This window comes from Nyctereutes procyonoides, unplaced genomic scaffold (assembly GCF_905146905.1).
Source record: "Nyctereutes procyonoides isolate TBG_1078 unplaced genomic scaffold, NYPRO_anot_genome, whole genome shotgun sequence".
Lineage (NCBI taxonomy): Eukaryota > Metazoa > Chordata > Mammalia > Carnivora > Canidae > Nyctereutes > Nyctereutes procyonoides.
Genome location: NW_026575145.1, coordinates 3,376,831 through 3,395,398, shown reverse-complemented (window position 1 = coordinate 3,395,398; position 18,568 = coordinate 3,376,831). Strand labels below are relative to the sequence as shown.

Here is an 18,568-nt window from a genome sequence, read left to right as displayed (position 1 = left end):
AAGTTTATCATATTTCCCCTTCCATTTGGAAAGTTGTCTGCTTACAAAACATGTAAATCTGAACAAAATGTAGCTGAAGCTCTCAACAAATATTATTCACTACAAGTTCAAAATTATAGCTGAAGTTTCAAGGACCAATTTAAGTATAGCTATTATGAGAGATTATTTACTGGATCAAAATGTTTTATCTAGTACTGTGCTATCTGGGAGATACACAGTCCTTTTAGTGTGATCAATGATGCACATAAGTTTGCTACTTTGGACTCTGTCCATTTTCCTTAACACCAAACAAAAATAAAAGCCTTCAGCCAAAGGAAGACATAAAATAATTATAAAAATTTATCTTTTGGTCAAATATTATACCAACAAAATTCTTTCAAAATTTGTCATCTATCAGTTCAAAAAATTGTATACTGAAATTCAGAATTGTTTTGTTTTTATGAAGAAGAATTGATGCATTAGTATCTGATTTTACAACTTCTAGGATAACTATTCAGCAGTGTTGAGAGAAAATAAGAACGACTGAATTTTAGCAGTCTCTGTTCAGCCTTCACTGACAATTGATCCATAACGTATAATTTTCTCCAATATGCTATACAAAAGGCCAAACCTGGGAAAAATAGGATTAATTCATCAAAGGAGCAACAAGTGGAAATATTTCTACTTCAATAATAACAAACAACAAAAAAAGGCATTTATTTTTTTCCAACTGTTTCAAGCAAATTAGTTTAGTTTGACTGTGAACAAACATAACACCTTTTCTAATAATTTTTAGAATTATTTTCTTTAATGACATTTCCCTATCTCTTCCAAAAGAAGCTCTTGGAAACCAAAAGACATGAATACTATTTGGGGATTTTATTCTTGCCTATAACTTTTCTTTTTTTGCTAGAATATATTTCTTTTATTAACCTGTTTAAAGATGAACTTCAAAGTGTCCCTTTGGGACTTTGTCTGCAGGCAGGGTTCTGGACTGGGTTTGTCAAATCCCAGCTCATCTATTCTCACAGCTCATGGAATTAGCCATTCTAAATAACAGATACTAAAAAACAAAACAAACAAACAAAAACCAATTAGTCTTATTTGCTGGGTGAAGTCAATAAAGGATTTGGTGATTTTACCCTTTTCCTCCACCATGGGTTCTCTCACTTAATGCATAGGTGGGATGATGTATCTGATGATAGATGCAGTGTTAATGGCTCTCTTTGGTACACTGCCCTTTCTATGTGATTCAGATGAAGGTGACAGAATTGGTTTTCAGGATCTTTTCTTCCCAAAGTATGTGAAATAAGTCAATTGCTGCAGTCCTCTTCTGTGAATACTTATTCCTTTACTCCGTGGGAGGATTTATTAGTTAGGGTATATTAGAGTAAGCCAAAGTAATGAATTCAGCCCCAAATATCAGTGGTTTAATAAAACAAAGATTTTTTTCTTGTTCACATTTTTGTCCAATGAAGGTCAGTGGTGATGGTGTGGGATTCTACTCCATGCAGTTGCTCAGGGATCCACTTTGTAATATTTCCATTTCAAAATGTGGTTGGCTGTATAATTGTTACAATAGGGGAAGAGCAAGCTGGAGAGTTGTACATTGGTTTTTAAATACTTTGACTGGAAGTGACACATCTCCTTCTGTTCATGGCCTATTGGCCAGAAGTAATCTAACAACCTGCCTAGGTAACTATAAGGTAGCTGTGGCATGTAGAGGAACACATGCATATTTGGTGAGCAATAAATATCTCTGACATAATATTCTTTTCTGATCATAATATTCCCTTCTACCTTGACTTTCCTGACATCAAATATCTCCTCAAAGGAGGCTAAATTCCATCCAGTTATTGCATGAATCTCAAAAATTAGGATGATACACATTAATCTCTACATCAGGTCTTAATGTACCCCTATCAGTGTAGAGTTCTGTCAATTAAAAGATAAGTTATCTTCCTCCCACAACCCCACCCTGAAGTAGTAGAACATGGCAGGATAACTACAGTCCATACTTCCCTTTTAGAAATAGAAAAGATGGAAGACATGACAGTCACTTGTCTATAGCGATTCTGAAATCCCACCTGCAGACTCTGGGAGGGTCCTCTATTCCTATCCTGGGTGGAGGAGTATTCCCTGACTAGACTCAGCTCTCCTGGCATAGCTTCTTTGTCCATTGTTCTCAATAGCTTTGACTGTGCTGTTTGTGAGCTTCTTTTTTATCTTCTTTGGCCACTTCTGAAGTAGGCATTGAATAATATTACCTTTTGGGAGAGTGTATGCATTTTGAAGCTTAATTCCTTTCACTTGAAATTTGGGAGACTGAGTCATTTTTAAATCTCTGTCATAAGCATATAGTTTCCTTGGTAATCCACTCTCTTGAAAATTTAATAGGCTTTTATTAGAATCCAGTCAGGTACATAATCTAGTAACTAAATCGACCGTTATGTTTGAGATTTACTCCCCAGATTTGCTGTCTTTCTTTGCTTTTCTTCTCTCACATACTCATCTCAAATTCCTTTTCTCTTTCTTGATGATGGATACATTGAATCCATCTAGAATAGACAGATGGCCCCACCCTTAATGTGGTATTTCCCCTAAAGCATTTTATTTTTATTCTTTTAAAGATTTATTTATTTATTTTAGAGAGAGAGTGGGGGGGGAAGAGCAGAGGGAGAGAGAATCTTAGGCAGACTTCCCCCTAAGCATGGAGCCCAACTCGGGGCTTGATCTCATGAGATCATAACCTGAACCAAAATCAAGAGTTAGGTGCTTAGCTGACTGAGCCACCCAGGTGCCCCTCCCCTGAAGCATTTTAATTGATTGATAAGTTTTATTGGGCATTATCTGCTCAATTTTAAACTCATTATCAATAGTTTAGGATTTGAAAGCAATTGGATTATACACTCTACAGGGTCCTTTTTTTGTTTTTGTTTTTGTTTTGGATGTTCTCTTTTCTCTTACATTTCTTCCTTCAACCAGTAAATTATTTCTTAAGAATCTTACCTTTTTCGGGTACTTACATGTCAGATAACCAAACACACACCAAAATAACCAACACACACTAATTTTCTTTTTTTTCCAACATCTTCCTCTACAGCTCCTTGCTTAGTACTCAGTTGTCAGCTTTCCAAGTTAGGTCCTATAACTACCAAATATTTTGCTATTGCTTAGTAAAGATGGCCATATTTTTAGTCTCTGATATCAGTTTCCTTGCATCCTGCCATGTGATTACTAAGCCAACAGAATACCTTAGGTTTTTGTTATTATGGCACTCCACTCCTGGCATGAATTCTGCATTCACTAGATAGGCTAGATTATGCTGTATTGATACATCTACACTAAAATGTCTGGTTTAACACCACACTGGTTTATTTCTTGCTCATACTAGATGTCCAGCAAAACTTCATGCCCCCATACAATGTAGTTACTAACAGACCTAGGCTGACCAAGCTTCCTTCATCCTCTAATGCTACTATTTCAGTATATGATCTCATGGTTGCTTCAAAGGGAAGAGGAAGTTATCTACTGGCTCCTAAATGTAGGGGAGGTGGAAAATAAGAAAAAGAAAAGAGATATTTGTTTAGTAGTAAATATCATGGTGGAATAAATTCAGAGGGGTTCTTACCTAGTCCAACATAGGCAGATGAAAATTATTTATGATTTAAATAAATAATTAAATTATTGTTTAATTTTTAATAATTTAATCATTATTATTTAATTAAATTAAATAATTAAGCAATATATTACTGATAATGTGTTATCATCAACTTTATGATACCAATCATAATATATTAAATATCAAATGGATTTTATTTCTCCTTTTCTAAGAGTATATCCCTTTAGCAGTATTATAGTAAAAGTTTTCCATGTGCAGTGTGATACTTGCTCTTCTTCTTTCTTATTCCCCTTTAGACGAACTATTACAAACAGAACAGTATTTTTTTTTTACCTTTAAAGATGGAGATGGTGGTGATAAGTAGAAGGAAGACTGCATCCTCTTCTCAGGTACTTCCTCCTCAATATCAGGGAAATCATAACATTTACTTTTGGAAATAGTTTGAGAAGTAATCTAATTCAAATTCTTTATTTTAAACTTGTGAGAAGGGAGAGACTTAAAGTGATTAAGTCACTTATCAAGTCACCCAACTAGTTTGCTGTCAGGAACTGTGAAAAGTCTAAAATTTTACCCTATTTGCAAGTTATTAAGCTTGTGTTCTGCTGTTTATAGATATTGGTAGAAGACATAATACTCCTGCATCAGGGACAAAGGACTTTATTTCTCACAGCAAAAGCAATAGCCAAAATTTCATGTTTATTTGAATTTGTTCTCTATGTCCCCTAATTTCCATTCCAGTAGCTTAGATGCCTGCTTTTCCAGTGGAAGTCCCCAGAGGCAATGGTCATAAATATGTTCTACATTAGAAGTCTGGGGAGGTTTAGGAGGGGGAGTTGGAGCACAACATCCTAACCTTCTGGCTTCTAGGACCCTGGGGCTAATGGACAAGAGCATAGGTGCAGAGCAAGCCCTCTCCTCTTCCACCTTTGCCCCAGGGTAGCCCCTAGATTTATTATAATGCATTTGCACTCCCCCCAGAAGGAAAGACTGCTGAAAGGGTTCAGGTACAAACCTTATAGGATCAAAAACACCCCTCCCAACCTGTGGGAAGGGTCCCCCAAATGATTGGAAGCAGCCTGCATTAGACACTACCTTGTTCACAATGCAAGACCCACTCACATAAAAGGAAAAGGAAAGGATCCCTGTCACCTCAGAGCAGTTGCCACCCCTGGGCCTGCCCACTCTCCCACCTGGAGAGTGCACTATCCTTAATAAAGCTGCTTTCACTTTGACGCTGATCTCTAATTCTTTATTGCGTCAGTGCCAAGAGCTGAGACATAACGCCTTTCTCCCTGACAGATTGTGTTACAGGAGAGGAACACTGAACTCTCCACCTGGGGATTCACTGCTTTTATAGTGAGCAGGAGCAAGCTGCTGTTTGTCTGAAGAGAGGCATTACCTCATTTTTTCAAGGCTCCTTGCTGCAAACATGATCCTGATAAATGGGCCTAACTGGGTCATTAGGGCCTTTCATTTTTTGGCATACCTAGCAAGAATGTGAGAGGTAAAAAAAAAAAAAAAAAAAAAAAAAAAAAAAGAATGTGAGAGGTGCTTAGGGTTTGTTCATGGTAGATTGCTGCTTCCAACAGTTGGAGGCAGAGTTTACACTAGAACTAGCTCTCTCAATTCCTGGTTTACTAAACTGCCCATAGCACTGTCTCTAAACACAAAACCTTTTTAAAAAATATCTTCATTCTGTTTGAAGTGTTCTTTATTAATTATCTTCCGTTTTGGAAAGGACCCATATTTTCCAGTCCTATTTACATATTTAATTTTTTTCCTGTTAATGATCTGTTTGGTAGACCAGTATTAGGCAATATGACCCTTAATTATTTCATATATAGTAAGACCTAGTCAAGGACCAACAAATTTGTGCCAGCAAATCCTGAATTATAAGAAATTTGTCTTTTGAACATATCACATTTTACTTTTAACTTGTTTTATACTTTATTTTCACTAGTCAACATTTATAAATCTCCTACTTTGTGTCAATCTATACTCAGAATGTAGGTTATATGATAAATATATATATATGTCTTTCCCTCCTAGTGCTTATAAGACCCTGTATAAGAAAGTGAAAAATGAAAATGAAGAAACATATGCTAAGAGTGGAATGAGCAGCGCAGCGCACAGGTTTATTTGATCCCAGAAGAGTCAGAGATTTCTTGCTATTTTAGGCAGAATTCATAGATGAAATGGGGAAAGGAAGATAATTCTCAGGGAAGGGGGAGAGAATGAATTCTGCATTTTCTCTGATTTTAGAAGTAAATATTAAAGGATATTTCTTTAACAGCAAGCATTTAGGCACTTTTGTCATCTGTTTTATTCACTGCTCAATCTTTAGATCTTAGAAAAATGTCTTGCCCATGTTAGAAACTCATAGGTACACTAATGAGTGAAGAAATGGTGGTTGAAGGTGTGCACGATTTAGACTATTTGTCTTCAACATTGATCTTTTACAGAGACCATCCACGGATACAGTATACAGTCCATACAGAGACAGTTTCTCACTCGCTGAGTTGTCTTCTCACATGCTTCCTGGCCCTGAGAAAAGGGACTTGATGTCACATGGCATTACAAGAGGTGTTTTTAGCCAGCTACAAAACCTCCTCAGTTGCGCCAAATCTTTCTTATTATCTGCACTGAGGGGCCTATTGGGATACCAGTCGTTTGAATCTTGGTATACTCATAGTGATTTTTTTACCTAGCCTAGCTTACCTTTTCAGGTAGTGGTCTCTGCCTCCCACTTCTTTCCCCACTCACTCCTAATTGCAGGTTCAGAGGTGTGGGGGCCCCATAAGTGCTGATGGAGAGTGGTACAGCGAACCCACTGTCATAGCAGTGGATATAGCCTCCTTTTATCTTGTTCATCGTGCATACTAAAGCATGTGGCAGAGGCTTAAGGACCAGGGATAGCTTCAACACCCATATAAAATGATAGTAGATCCATGGGAAGGAGACAAGAATGGATCAACTTTCTGTAGTTCCTTGGGACACCTGGCATTCTTTTTACCTGTTACCAATTCCTGATATTCCCCATGTTTGTTACCATGTTGCTTCAGTAGTCTCCAAACTACTATTATTATATAATATATAATATATAATAATATCCTTATATATTATTAGCTGCTGAAACATAATATTTTTAATTCGTATGGGGATAAAACCATTCTGAAGCCATATATATTCAACTTTCCAACATCGGACTTTCACATATATATTCAGAAAAATAGGAGATTGCCTATCTTTTTGTTCTTGGACCATAGATTTTATGAGTACTACTAATGATAACTGTGCAACTTTCAAGTGAAAACTTTTAACTGAATGAAGATAGACTAATAATTAGTGAAGAAAAAATAATTAGTGGGGATAGGAAAAACAAGATAAATTAAATTTAGCAACTACTGGGATGCCTTTAGAAGGCATAAACATCATGGAGTAGGCCATTTAGAAACATTAATTAAAAGGAATCACTAACTAAAAGTGTTATATTGTTGTAGAAACCTTTTCTTAGGTAATGAGTGCTACATTTTCACATGGCTTTTTATAAAAAATTTTTAAATTATTATTTATTTATTTATTTTTTATTTATTTATTTATGATAGTCACACAGAATGAGAGAGAGAGGCAGAGACACAGGCAGAGGGAGAAGCAGGCTCCATGCACCGGGAGCCTGATGTGGGATTCGATCCCGGGTCTCCAGGATCGCGCCCCGGGCCAAAGGCAGGCGCCAAACCGCTGCACCACCCAGGGATCCCCTTTTTATAAAATTTTAATTTTGCTCATGATTTATGAATGTAGTGAATCTAACAAAGATTAATGTGACTCTTACCTTCCATGGAAGGAAGCTATTAAATTAGATGTTATAACCTATATATTCACTTCCTTACGTGGAGAGAGTCATTCTGTAGAAATGTCCTTCTGTTTAAAAATCTTCCTGTTGCAATTATGTAGATTTCTGAAGGGAAAACAAAATGGGTAGCCTGAGAGACATTACAGATGGTCCAGCACTGCACAGAGAGATGTGAAGCCAAGTATAATGCCAGGCAGTGCTTACTAGGATCATAGTGGAGGTAAGGACGAATGAAAGATTGCCCTCACTCTAAATCTTTCATGTGTAGGTTAATTTTAGGGACTCATGAACTTTGTAGGCCTGTCCACAGTTTGGAAGATGGGAACTGGACTACAATGTAGCTTCCCTATTGGATTTAACCTGATCTCAGGTAACACAGAAGTCAGAGAGCCTGTAGGTGTTAACTGAATGAAATGTTATGATCTAGCTAAAGGAATGATCAGTAGGTATCAACTTTTCCATTTCCATATGTTAGCTAAAACCCTATAACCCTGACAAAACTCAGGTCTTGAGGGAATCCCAGATCCAAAGATGATGGTGTTAGGATGTGGGAACTTTGGGAACGGCTTACATTGAGAAGGAGAGCCTTCATGAATAAGATTAATGCCTTATGAAAGAGTTCCCAGAGAGATCCCTAGCCTTTCCATTATGAGAGCAAATGGTGACAAGTTGTCAACTAATCCAGAAAGAAGGCCCTCACCAAAACATGACCATGCTTTTACTTTGATTTTGGGCTTCATAGACTTTAAAAGTATGAAGAATAAATATTTGTTGTTTATAAGCCACCCTGACTGCAGTATTTTGTTATGGTAGCCTGAATAGACTAAGACATCAGATAAATTAAGAATCTGAAACTAGATATTTGTCAATGGTGCTAAAGGATTATGAATCAGATCTTAATGGGCAATGTAGTAAAATATCACTAGTCATTCATTCATTCATTCACCCAGTGGTCCTTAGAAGTACCAGATATTCTGCTGGGCCCTGGGAGAGACAAGCAGATTAAAGACAGTCTTGGTCCTCAAGGGCCTTCTGATTTAAGTGGACATTTTTTTTTTTCCCTTGAGAGTTTTATATACACAAAAGAGGGCTACTTATGTGGTACTGGGGACTGCCTGGTTCTTGGCTTTCCCCATGTAGCATACCTATCCACTTGAGCACTTTGTTAGTCAATGCGCTAATATACAAATGTAACCACAGTAAAGTTTGATCAGCAACAGTTTTAAAATTTTTAGTGTGCTCTTATTAGAAGAAAGTAGATTTTAACAAGTTCTTTTAGTTACATACCCTTCCCAATTCTTGGTCATTCATCTACACAATTTAATGTAAGAGCAGGTTTCACAGTTTAGTAGGGGAATGTTAGGAATAGTTAGTTGTAAGCTAGACATTCTTACCTCTACCAACAACAAAATTACCATTAAGTTATGCAGAAAATGTTTGCAAAAAAGCTTTCACAGAACTCATCTCTAGAAAAGTAGAATTACATCATTGGTGGACTGTTGACAAGGTGCTGGTGATCCCTGAAGATTGAAAAGGAAATTTATTTATTTTTTTTAAGTAACTAAACTTTCATCAGTACTTTTATGCAATGTGTATAGGTGGAGGAAGCTATAAAGAGAGCATAAAACACATCCAACAAACAGTTTTTACTGATTGGAAAAGTAATAGTACAGAGTTAAAGAGTGAAAACAAAACTAAGAGGTTATTAGTTAATAAATATTTACTTAGTAACCACTATGGGAGAAAAACACTGTGCTGAGCATTGCAGGGGATATAAAAATGACCATGACCTTTGATCCTTACATTCCAGGAGGTTGCAGTCACCAGGCTTAGGAATATGCCAAACAGATACCATAATAGGTTAAATGTTTCTATGACAAAGGGAAAAATAAAAGGCTAAAGGTTCAGGAAAAAGAACATCTGGTTGAGTATGTGTTTGGGGCTTAAAAACACTGTGGAATTAGTGAAATGGGATTTCTGCTGAGTTTAAGGATATTTAAATGACATTTAAATCAGCAGAGATGGGCAGAGGTGCAGAAGTAGGAAATCACATTTGAGGAAATGGCCAAAAATTCTGTTCCAGGGAATGCAGGGCACACTTTGGGAATAAATGACTGATGAAGCTAGAAAGATTGTACTGAAAGATTGTAATAAGATTACACGTATTTCTTATTTGTGTTTTTCTTTTCTCTTATTTTTACCTTTTTTTTTTAATCTGAATTTTTCCTCCTTTTTTTCTTGAACTTGCAGGGAAAAAATCTGTCTTCTAAACAATTATTTTAATTGTAAGCCCACTGTATGCATTTTATCCAAGTGTCTATTATATGTGATTTTCAAAAGTCACAGCAATGACTGATGAAGCTAGAAAGATTGTACTGAAAAAGATTACACATATTTTTTATGTTTTTCTTTTCTCTTATTTTTACCTTTTTTTTAAAATCTGAATTTTCCTCCTTTTTTTCTTGAACTTGCAGAGAAAAATCTGTCTTCTAAACAATTATGTTAATTGTAAGCCCATTATATGCATTTTATCCAAGTGTCTATTATATGTGATTTTCAAAAGTCACAGCAATGAAATTGTACTCCTAAGTCTCTAGTGTAGCAAGTCTTAGAAGATCAAAAAAGAGGAAAAGAATAAAAGCTAGGCTTTAAATATATGGATGTGAAGCCAGGTGGTTTTCCATAACAACATTTTTCCCCATAGGTATGCAGTTTTGATGCGTTGCCTTTTAACTTCTAGTGGATTAAAGATAAAACCTCAGAGTTGAAACAGATCAGTAATTAGATTTTTCCCAGTCTCTTTATTTTAAGGAAGAAAGCAGGCTACTCTCTATCTTGAGTTACTGTATTTTTGGCTCACCTTATAGTTGTTCAGATTTGAGACATTTCATGTTTAGATTAAGCATGCCTTTGGGCAAATTTGATTTTTATCAGAGTAATTCCAAATCATGTTACATTCACAAAGTTAGAGGTATAAAAGCTTATTTCTGATCACCTTTAATAGGATAATATTGGTGCCTTTTGTTAATTTTTAAAAGTGAGATCTTGGATAATGTAATTATTATCGTTCTATCATAGATCAGTTATGTGCAAGTGCTTGCTACTTAGAATTATGAAAAACCACAAATGATTACCAAAAAGTATTACCAAAGCTTGGTGTTACTTTGGTGGCTAATAGTAAACCTGATTTTAAGTCCAGATTATATTTGCCTTATGTATAAGTTTATTTTTTAAATTTTAGAATGATTATGAAAATATCAGGTTAGATAAATTTTCTTTATCATGTTATTGGAATCTTTTTTTTAAAACAAAATTTTTGCATGATAAGAAATTGTCAGTGTGTTTCTAATTCTGTTTCCAAAATCAATCATCCATCCTAATTGTGTTCTGTTCATTTATGCTAATGATTATAAAATAACATGCTGGAAATTGTTTTATTTGTTCTATACAGAGCAAGGAAAGAATGCTGCCTGAATGTATGCTCTTAAAGTTCTTACAAATTAGTGGCACCTGGGTGGTGCAGTTGGTTAAGTATCAGACTCTTGGCTTTAGCTCAAGTTGTGATCTTGGTTTTGGCTCAGGTAATGATCTCAGGGCTGTGAGATTGAGCTCCAAATCAGGCTCTGCATCAGGTGCAGTCTGCTTGAGATTCTTTCTCCCTATCCCTCTTCCTCTGCCCTTCCCACTCATGCCGTCTCTAAAATAAATGAATAAATCTTTAAAAAAGAAAAAAAATAAAACTTAAAAAATAAATAAAAAATAAAGTTTCCTCCAAATTAATTAAATGAAAACAATTATAATTTTGTATGATTTTAATATACTGACTTTGTGGCTTTTATTACTAAGATAAATTTGTTTCGTACTAAGTTTATTAAATTTTTATTTAGGCATTTCTTTTAGCCCTTCCAGGCTACTTAAAACATTTCTCTTTTTGTTATTCTATTTACAAGTTAGGTTTGATTTTATAGTATTTGGTTTAAACTTAAAATAAGAACCTTCACTTATAATCCATATTTTCTTTTACTTTTTTTTCTTTTTTTTTTTTTTTGGTTCAGTGAAGAAATTCTTTTATTATTAAGATGCCACCTCAGCATTATGTTGAAACAAAAAAAATTCAGGAATTGTTCATTTTATTTATTAAGCTGATAATGTCTTCACAAAAGGACGTTTCTGCCCAAAGGAGTATCACTGACATAAATAACAAAGTGCACTCAAACTATTTCCAGGGGAGGACTGAACAAAAGTACGTATGACTTGAATTTATATGAAAAGTAATTTAATGACTAATATACTTGTCTATATTAAGAAATAGATTCACCAGCCTACAGTGTCCATCATGGAGGAAGTAAATTAGAGGTCTCTTTAACAACAGTATAAAAAAAAATAACTGTTTGCCCCTCATATAAAATGATTTCCTCTCTTTGAAAAGAATAAAATGAAAGTTCCTCTCCATAATAAGATGAGTCAATCCAGTTTCCACAATTAGTACTCTTGTTTAAAAAATGGAAGCAACTCATCATGGTTGAGCTCCTAGATTGCATTTCTTTCTCTCATCAGATTTTAGGTTTGTTTCTGCAGATGGAGAAATGCTCAGGTTTCATGTAGTTGCAAACTATGTACTCAAAAGTTATTGATAGCCCCTTTCTTTGTTCCTATGTTGAAATTGGAGTGCTTAAAATTTATAAGGATGGTTTAAATGTTAAAATTAAGAGCGCATAGAGATGGTTAGAGATCTAGGCAGATACTCAGTCCATAGAAATAGAATTATAGAATAACATTTTTTGTGGATGGAGATTTCTTATTCCATTAGTACTCTTGGGTGATTCAGTTTCCTGGAAGTTATCCTTTTTTTTTTAAAGATTTTATTTATTTATTCATGAGAGACACAGAAAGAGAGAAGCAGAGGGAGAAGCAGGCTCCACACAGGGAGCCTGATGCGGGACTCCATCCTGGGACCATAGGATCATGCCCTGAGCTGAAGGCCGATGCTCAACCTCTGAGTCACCCAGAAATCCCTAGAGGCTATCCTTGATGTAGTTGTGGAAAGGCTGGCATTCTTGGAATTTCAGCCATACAGTGCAACTGGTATTAATGGAAAATTACACAGAAAAACTCTCCTGTTTTATATGGCTAAGCTCTGGTAGATAAATATTTTATGAGTTCCAAGGAGTATCAGTCATAGTATTTACCATTACTGGTATGGAATATTGCTAAGTATAGCTGACTATAGCTCAGTATATTTGACAGCACACAATAGGAAAAGTAAGCTTTGAGGGTATTTTTTTTCTCTTGATTGATTTAAATTCACAGGTATAGCTTTCTTGTCTGTATCAGCATTCCACTGAATACAAAGATTGTTCAGTGAAAGTGCACAAGACCAGCATGTCTAACGTTCCCTGCTCAGTTGAGAAAACCATGATGCAGAGTTGAATAGACCTTTGCCCCTAATTTGTATCCTTTGGCTTTTGCCAAATTCTTATTCCTAATAATTTCCAGGGCTTATTGGATAAATGGACATTTAATATTCCTTTTTGATATAGATGCTTTAGCTATGACAATAATTTCTAATTAAAAGCATACATGTACTATAGTTCAAATATAGTCTCAAGAAAAAGATTCTAGAAACATTTGTTTGGACTTAAAAGTCTAGAGACTTTTTTTTTTTTTTGGACCCAGTGACTTACCAACTGGTTTAGACATTTCATGAAGTGAGTCCACATTACATTTCTAAATAGTGGTGGTTTGAAAAATTTATCCAATTCAGCACATACAATAGTTTTCTTTACTTCTCATTTGGAGAATACTTTTTTAAATTTGTAAATGAAAAATTTGATAAATAAGTGGTGATATTTTAGAACTCATTATTATGAATTATTTAATTTGCTATGTCATTGTTTATTGGAAGGAATTGAAGTTATTTCTCTTTATCATTTGCCTTCTGGTTAGTACACTCTGGCCTCCCACTCTAACTTTTAAAGATGTTACTTTCTTATTAGTATCTCATAGTGCTTAGCAGAAGGCATTGCATATAGCATGAATATTGTTGAATTAGTGTGAAAAAATGTTTAAAAGTTATGTTACACCTTTTTGTAATGGGTGCATTTAGAGGAGACTGGTGGGCTCATTTTGGAACATCAAATTTGGCTATTCCAGAAAATTTTTAAGATTGCCATTCAGCCTCTTATTTGAAGTTAACAGTTGAAGTTATTCCATCCTGTATTACACACTGACTGCAATATGAGAGATTGCTTAGTATTTTGTGGAGAAAGGAAGTAATGCATGTTTTGGACATATAATGTTCTGGGCTGCAGTAGTGTTTCTGCCACATTAGTATAGGGGCGAGTCCTTAGAGTAATGTGGTAATGTACCAAATCATGAGAAGCCTTCTTTTTTTATTGTTTTCGTTGGCTTGGAAATTGTAGCTACAGTGACTTACATGCAGTTGGATAATTATCCTGTTAGTATCCTGTTTACTAGTCTGTGTGTAGTATAGATCTCTTGGATATTATGGCAATTTTCAGTGTGGAATGTGAGAAGACTAAATAGTAGTACTTTAAAGATAGATCTTGGTATCTGAGTACTTACAATAGTTAGTGTAGCAAATAATGTCTTTGCTTTATCCTATCTGATAAAGCTTTTGAATTCGGCCTATCTTCAATGTCACTGTAAGAAGGGTTTTCATCACACTTTCTCTCTCTCTCCCTCCACCCCCCATTCTCTCTCTCTGTGTTTTTTTCCCTTCCTCTCTGTAGTTTAGGAAACTTGGCTTAAAAATAATAAGTAACAAAATCATTTAGCTTATTAAAATATGAGGAAACAGAATTTCAGTTTTAATCTCAGTTACTGCTAAATCAATAATTAAAAAAACACTGAAATTAAAGGGAAAACTATTTAAATTAATGAGCCCATGTCTTTCTTGAATAGGATAAGTCATCTAAATGTGGTAATTGGTTGTATAGAGTTTTTTGTTTGGTTTGTTTTTTGCTTTGAAAACTAACGTTTTGCTTTTTTATTTCCATGCTATTTGGGGGAGGGGACACTAAATATTTTCATGAACTAAAAAGTAGATTAATAAAGGAAAAATTGTCCTAGATAATAGCCAGTTGAATTCTGCGCTATCAATGTGGGAAGAACAGGATTGTATTTGTTTAGTCTTCCACATAAAAACACTTTGTTTCTTCAAGCCTTGTGAAGTCAATGGGATTCATCTTTTACATATAAGTGGGTTAACCACAATGCTCATTGAAAACAGCTTGCTCAGGCTACTGTCAAGCCTTCCAGCCAATATAAATGCCTTGCAGCCAGATATAAATGCAGCCCATGCATTAAAAAAATATTAAAACATTTAATGGCACAAGCTTATAGATGGTATTCAAGTTTCATTCAGGGTCTGGTATCTGAAAGTCTCTTATGACTTTCCTATTTCCTTTTGCTTCAGGACATTGAAATAAGCCTGACTCAGAGACAAGATATGCATATTTATATATGTTTTATAAGAACAACTAACCTTGAAAAAATGCAGAATAACTCAGAGAGGGCTGAATTATGCTTACTTTTCAAATTCCCAATAGTCCTTTATTTTCTGAACAGTGATTTAAAGTCCTTGTGAGTGAAGAGCTTTTGAAAGGGGCATTTATTAATGTGCTCAATATATTTATTTATGACCAAATATATTTTAAAAACAGCATGTGTCCTAGATTTGGAAAATGTTGTTAGGCTTCTTTAGTGTCATTTTACTTGCTCTGGAAGACTTATAGTCTCAGTAAGTATTTTAATTTTGACTGGAGAAAAAGGCAAGATGGTAAAAGGAAACCCACTAAAGTGTTTTTAGCGTACAGTTGTTTATTCAGAATTCTCATTACCAGAAGTCTCAAATAGCATTTCTCTAAATCACACATGCAATGATAATTGATTTTTATAATGGTAAGTTTTAGTTATTGCTACATATTGAAGAGCCTCTGAATCATTAAAGAAACATTATGATTAGATTAGTTTTAGTATCAAGTGTTTAACATTATATCTCCTTTCAGGGTACAATGTATCATTCACAGAGATGTAAATTTGCCTTTCAAATTTTGCACATGCCTGAGAAGGCTGTGCAGGCTGGTTAAACATCCCTTATGTTAGCACATACTAGATTGAAAAAGATCCTTTTCTCTCTCGAATGGCTTCATCGGTATCAAAATATTTAGAAACATGGGTCTGGAGAGTAGCTGAATCCATCCTGATCATATCTGGCTTTAAGAAACCAGGTCTTTGGCCCAGTTCGGACTGTCCTCTGCATTGGTTCCTCATGCATCTGTCTCCCTTGCTTCCTTCTTTCCCCAGTGCATTCATCACAACTTTGGAAAGATAATATTTTTAAAAACATACTTTAATTTGTGCCACACTTCTGCTTCTTAACCTGCACCTGCCATGTGTTCCTTCTCTGTTCCCCTCTCCTACTCAATTTAAACCTATTTTTTTTTTGTCGGCATCTAAGTTTGAGGTGGTGGTCAATGGGAGATAGAGAAGAGTGTCACGAGGGAGAAAAAAACTGAGATTTGAAAAGAGAAGATGAAACAATTAAAAGAGAAATTTGGATTCTTGGACACTCAGGATAAATGATTTATAATAATTTATAACATATACTTTGTATTATTTTGCAGGTTGGAATATTGTTTTGAGATTCTCAAGATGGTTGTCTAGAGAATGAACTGGGCTATTTCCTTTGTTAGAAATTATGGATGATTTTGCTGCTTTGGAAACCCATGAATGATGACCCAGCTAATATGTATCTCCAATGTTATTGATATTTTAATTTTCACTTATGCATAGTTACATCTGTTATCTAGAAAATATAAGAAAGGATGACAAACTATCCTCTAAAATCTGACTGGGAAGGATCATTTCCCTCTTAGTCTCCCATGAGCTATACCCCATGCATAAATAGATAAGTTATAGATTTTGGAAAGAGGTACTGTACTAGCTTGTTATTTTAGAGGTTGTTTGACTTTCACTTTTTCCATACTGCAGCTTCCTTGCCTAAACAAAAGAGGTTAAACTTTATTGAATCCTACTTTATGTTAACTCTGCTTACATTTTAAACCATGTTTATTGTAAAATAAAACACAGATACAGAAAATCACCTCAGTCAAATGTATGGCTTAATGAATTGTTATAAGGTAAGCATCACCCAGGTCAAGAAATAGAAATTTCCCAGCTAGCCCCTTCTATTTACCCCAATCCAATTATAGCACTTTTCTCCTGCCATTGTCCTGACTTGTATAGCAATTACTTCCTTGTATTTTTCTTTTCATAGTTTTGTCACTAAACATGTATCACTGGACACTAGAATTTAGTTTACAGTTTTGAAAATCTGACATAATTTTAAGTCTAAAAAATCTCTCTGATCCTCTTCCACTCCTTTTGTTTCTTTGCAATACATCTGTTAAAAAAAGTGGGAAATTTGATACATAGAATCTCCCACTGTCTGGATTTTAATGGTGCTATCCTTGTTGTAGAGTTCAATATATTTCTTTGTCATGGATATTTTTTGCACATTGTCTACTAAATCCAGAGGGTGGATCTGACTTAGGTTTGATTCTTTTGACAAATCTGTAATAGGATTTGGTATGATTATAGGAAGTACGAGCCTACTTTTCTCTCTTTTTGTGATTTTAGCAACCATTAATGTTGAATGCCTATATAAATCATTAATTGGCATTTATAAATGGTGTTTTCTAATTTTACCATTTCTTTTTTTCATTTATTAATTAGAATATTTTTTATAAAGAAGTATTTTAATAAAGAAAAACTTCCCTTTATCTCCCATTTGATTACCTACTGGTACAGTTCTCTATCGTAATTAGAAGGTGACCAATGCTTAAAATATTATTATGAATTCATGAATTCATAATGTAGTTGACAGATTTTACCTCATTGCAATTTGTATCATTGTTGAAGCACAAATGTTATGTGATTGTGATTAACCCTATTTACTCTTTATGTTACTAGTCATTATTATCTTGCTAGGGATGGCCTTTTCATCAACTCTTTTTTTTTTTGATAGATTTAATTCTTTCATCTTCTATTTCTCCTATAGAATGTAAGCAACTTTGTGTAATAGAAGTGTTGTAATAAAAGAAATAAGTTTATTGTGAAAAACTATTTAAAAATTAAAAGAGGGGTGCCTAGATGGCTCAGTTGGTTAGCACCCAACTCTTGGTTTTGGTTCAAGTCATGATCTTATGGGTTATGTGATGGAATCCACCTCAGACTCCACACATAGTGGGGAGTCTGCTTGAAGATTCTCTCCCTCTGTTCCTCCCCCTACTCATCACTCTCTCTCTCTCCCAAATAAATAAATAAATCTTTTAAAAATTTAAAAGAAAGTAAAATTGACTTATAACTCAGAACTAGCTAATGTCACACTTTGGTCAATAACCTTCCAGAATTTTCTAAGCATAAAATATAGACTTGAAATCTTAGTTCTTGTTCTATTTTATGATATATATGATGAATTTATTTTCATGTGAATCAATATAGACTATGTCATTACTTTTGATGTATGGATATAACTTAATGGACACTTAGTTTCTACTTTTACATAAAAAATAATGCTACTGAATAGTCACTGAAAATAATGCTATAAGAAATAATTACTTTTGTATTAGAGATGCAGGACATTTCCTGACCCAATGATATATCTTTAGAAAGTTTTGAATAGGCAGTGAAATAAGACATTACACCAACCCCTCCCCCCACAACAAGGATATTAAATTGGGGTTTTATAAAGAAGTTTAACCCAAAGTGATGAGATGAGTAGTAATAACCACATTTCCTCCTTAACAATTAGGAATTGTGAACTAATAAACTGTGCTAGTCACTGATAATATAAGTTGGGGGTTGTAGTTGACCATATTTGACCATATGCAACTTGAAGTTTACAAAGAAATAACAAGTCTATTGAGAGAGGAAAAAAAAATACAGTAGACATCAGAGCACCTACTATGTGCCACTCACTGTTCTAGCTGCTTGAGATACAATAAAATAATGATCTCTTGTTTTTATACAGTGTACATTCTGGAGATGAGAGACAATAAGCAATTGACATTTTAAGTGAGCAATATAGC

At 34.6% G+C, this 18,568-nt stretch overlaps 1 pseudogene; it reads right to left on the bottom strand.

Annotated features, from left to right (window-relative positions):
- Window positions 1–6,472, bottom strand: part of LOC129499367 (vasculin-like) — a 58,418-nt pseudogene extending 51,946 nt beyond the window's left edge.
- Between the last annotated feature and the right edge of the window lie 12,096 nt (window positions 6,473–18,568).